General features: G+C 30.2%; 1 protein-coding gene across 1 annotated transcript in view; it reads right to left on the bottom strand.

Moving 5' to 3' along the window:
* Positions 1–4,632, bottom strand: part of LOC117176618 — an 89,469-nt gene that overhangs the window by 12,588 nt on the left and 72,249 nt on the right. The gene's annotated exons all lie outside the window — the stretch shown is intronic.

Genomic DNA, 4,632 nt, shown 5'->3' with positions numbered 1-4,632 from the left:
GCTTGTAGGATCCATCCATTGACTCCATACTCTTTCAGAACTTCCCAAAGTTTACTTCTATCTACCTTGTCAAAAGCTTTTTCTAGGTCAACAAATGCACAGGAAACTTTTTTTCTTACTCTCGAACTTTTTTCTGTTATTTGCCTTCAGCTAAATATTTGATCCGTACATGACCTTCCTGGCATAAACTCACTTTGGACTTCCCAAATCATTGCTTCTGTTATTTTTGATGTGATTAATACTTATAGAAATATGATTTAAAATGATGTAGAGCTCGAAATGAGAAACAAATAGATGAATTCAACATCTTATTAACTTTAAAAAATCATTGACTGTTAACTAGTTGGCGTGGCCCCCCTCCCCACCTTACTTGTAAATTTTACGTTGCATTTATATACTGAAATCATTCTTTCAGAATCTAATTTCAACATGAATATAAGTGCTCAGAAAATTTTAACAAATAAATTACTATTAGAAAATTGATTAAATGATAATAATCAGTACAAAAGTGAGCGCCCTCATATAATAGTCTAGTAGGTGGAAAAATCGTAGATATTTTTGTACTATTTCAGATAGCAAGTAAGTATATAAAATTAAAAATTATGAACAAAATTTCTGCCTAATAAAAGAATTAGTTTTTAATAAAATAAAAATCAATTTTTTGCATTCGACTAGATTAATCTTTTTTTCAAGTTATAAAATCTGTTGCTACAGCTTATTTAGTTTATATTAGAATAACACATGATCATTTTATATTTTCAAAACTAATTTTTTTTACTTATAACCAGAGAGCAGACCAGCATAGTCTGAAGATGCGAACTGAGCTAAGCTTAGGCTTCCTCGCTGCAAAGAACCGTTGAATGGAGGGAGTGCTGGGAGAGTTCGTTGCGCAACTTCAGACTACGCTCGTCCGCTATCTGCTTATAACTTTCATGAATTTTGCTATTTTTGTGATTTTCGAACTGCTATTATTGAACAAGAAAATTGTGTGTAAACAAAATACAAGTATGTCTTGCAACTCTAATTTAAATTAAATAAGGTTCAAACAACAACATTTTTAACTTCTAAGAAATCTACTTTCATCTAGCCGAATCCAAAAATGTAATATTTCTTTATTGAAGAAAGAATTCCTGTACAGGGTTGGCCATATTCGACAAAAAGATTTGGCAACACTGTAACTTTTGACAGAGATGACAGATCGAGTAATGACGTAGCGCGTTTGAAGCATCAGTCTAAGGAGATTTTTGCCATGGAGCAGTACACTCCACGCGAACGCTCTCAGATTGTTGAAATTTACATTCAACAAAACAAGTCAATTGTGAAAACTTGACGTACATGGAGAAAAATAGATAAAGTGAAAACTGCGCCTTCTGCGACTACATTGTATCGTTTGTATGAAAGATTTTCATCAGGTGAGGCACTTACTAATCCCAAGCGTCCAAATAAAAAGCGACCAAGGCGATCGGATGAACATATCGCACTCATACGGGCCAGTGTTCTGAACACTGGCCCGTACGAGTGTTCAGAACACTGTCCCGTACGAGTTTTCACAATTGACTTGTTTTTTTAAATGTAAATTTCAACAATCTGAGAGCGATCGCGTGAAGTCTACTGCTCCATGGTAAAAATGTCCTTAAACTGATGCTTCAAACGCGCTACGTCATTACTCGATCTGTCATCTGTGTCAAAAGTTACAGTGTTGCCAAATATTTTCGTCGAATATGGCCAACCCTGTATTTAGCGGGAATATTCATCATTATTTTAAAATTCAGATGATTTTTTTTTTACCTTAAACAACATACACAAATAATTTCAGGTTGGTCGTTTTAATCAAGGAAAAAAATTCCTAGTAATTTTCCGATTCATTAAAATGTTACACGGTTAAAAAAAATTCTAAATGGTTTAAATTTAAGTAGATTCATAAAGTCAAATAATCAACGGAAAAAATTATAGACGCAGTATAGATAGTAGCAGTAGTTAGTAGTTGATCAAAGTTGCAAATTCCTATCTACATTTGCATAATTAAAATTGATTATGTGCACCAATGTTCTGAATTTTATAAATATTGTTAAATTTCAAAATAAATTGAACTCAAAATAAAATAATCAAAAAGAGTTATCACTACGAATCAACTTCATGCTGCGAACAGAATGTATCAGCGGCGAAGAAAACCAACTTCATACCGTGTAAATATGTCGATTATTATATTTAATAAGATACTTAAGCAGTAAGAAGTACATTAATTCAGACCAATATATTCATATTCATAGTTTGTGTGCTATGTCTATTGTATCAAGTCTACAGATCTTATATTGGGAAAACTGATGTGATTCTATCATGATAACATAGGTATCTTCGAGGTAAATCTGACATTCTTTTCAAATTAATGATTATTTGAAGGAGAATACTCAAGCATTATTCTAAGAGAAATTATTTCTTCGTTAAACACATTAATTCTCTCGTCTCAAGAATATGAACATTGTTTCATTAAAATAGTAGTCAAAATAAGTATATGAATTTACGTGGATCAAGAAAGATTTTGTTAGAGTTTTATTTACTTATCATGAGAATATAATATTCTTAATTCAATATTTTATTAATCTTCACGCAAATAGGTATAATGGAACGAATTAACTCAATAGTTTTTTGCTTAGAGCAAATATATTCTTGATTCAAATAGTTGTCCTGATTCTATTATTTTCTTGATTCAAGAAAATCGGTCCCTTTTGGAAAGAAAATACTAGCTTCTTTCAAGTAAAATCAGCCAAGTAAATTAGCCTACTTGATTTAATTTTATTTGAAAAATAATGTTATTTTATTTTATTTGAAAAAAGATTTCAAGCGAAGTTATTAGCACTGAAAGAGCGAATACCGATTCCGCGGTTGATATTACCAAAAAACGGTATTTTTCTTCAATTATAGAACGATAAACATACTAATACTTAAATCCAAAGCTTTCTATCGTTTAATTGCACAGGTAATGTACTAGTAAATTCAAAGGCGCATTGATAAGTAACAGAAGCAGCTTTCTATGAATTTTAGTGAAAAAATTCTTTGCGAACAACTTTTATGGCAACAAAAATATTTTCAAAAAGAATTAAATAAAATTGATGGAAAACCCATTAAAAACAAGTTTCCTGCAAATTTACAACAAAAAATTCAAAAAATTTTGTTTTTCTTTTTTTTTTGCACAGAATTTATTTCAAAAATTTGCCTTGCGTCTGTTTTTTCAGTAATTTTATTTCTTTAATAATACTGCAATTTTGAAAAATAATAAAAAGGACCGATTTTAAGTATTAACATACTAGATCACAATAAACCCCAGGAATAAATTTTATCTTTCAAAAAGATAAAAACGTTGTATCACATTTATCTAAAGAAAGATAAAATTCATCTCGAAAAAGATAAAATTTATCTGAAAAAAGATAACATTTATCTGAAAAAAGATAAAGTTCATCTGACGTAAATATTTTTTTGGCATAGGTTATTTGTCAGACAAAAGTAAGGGACTGAAGTTGTCTGAGTAAGAACACTCAGCCAACTTCAGTTCCTTACTTTTGTTGAACAAATCTTCAGTCTTCTATCGACCCTGATGTAGACTTCAACAATTGTAAACAAACACTATTTGGTATAAACTAACCAAAGTGCAGACTGTGTATTCAGTAAGTATAGGTGAGTGATTTTTGGGTTGAAAATTAGTGAAATACAGTTAGAATATTTAAAATTGAATACCGCGAGGATTTTCAAATTTATGAAGGACATTTTTTTCTATGAAAATAGACGCAGCCGTCTGACATATAACCTATGTCAACAAATATTTACTTCAGATAAACTTTATCTCTTTTTTTCAGATAAATTTTAACTTTTTTTAGATAAATTTTATCTTTCGTTAGATAAACGTGATGCAACGTTTTTATCTTTTTGAAAGATAAATTTATTCCTGGGGTTTACTGTGATGGCTATGCTATCGTTATGTATATTTTCTTCAAAGCTAATGAGAACCAGTTTATTTTTTCGAAGTTTCAAATGTTTTAATTCCAAAAAAAAGTTACACCAATTTCAAAATTTTCCATATACGTAAGGTATGGTTTTATGTAATGTTATAATATTTACCTCAGGTCAAGTTTGGAGAAGTTAATATAGTAAATGATGCAGAAATATATGCGTACTTTAATCAAAAAAGTTATTTTCTTCGAAAATGAGCACAGAGATAAATTCATTACACCGTCTATATAATCTTTGATTTTAAAATATAAGATAGCGATCTAAATATATTAAAGTTGGATATCCAGATATTAATACGCACAATCTGGATTCTGTCAGATTCTGTCAGATTCTGTCAGATTCTGTCAAATCATAAAATTTAAAATCTATGGATTTTGCGTTTTAGTATCTCAAGACCGCTGTCGCAAATGGTAAAATCCATTTTTCGAAGTAAATATATATAAATATTTCAAAGAGACTTGTCATGCTTGCTAATAAAAAGATAGCAACGTTAGGCCCACATGTTTTATCATAGAGGAATTGCGTCAGATAGCTTAACAGTTTAAAAGTGTTGAATCAGTGATCGAATAATTGAATCAATAAAGGTGAGTATTTTTCTCGCACGATAGCAGCGAAACCTGACAATGA

This window comes from Belonocnema kinseyi, chromosome 7 (assembly GCF_010883055.1).
Source record: "Belonocnema kinseyi isolate 2016_QV_RU_SX_M_011 chromosome 7, B_treatae_v1, whole genome shotgun sequence".
Lineage (NCBI taxonomy): Eukaryota > Metazoa > Arthropoda > Insecta > Hymenoptera > Cynipidae > Belonocnema > Belonocnema kinseyi.
This window is presented reverse-complemented; position numbering and strand designations above follow the sequence as displayed.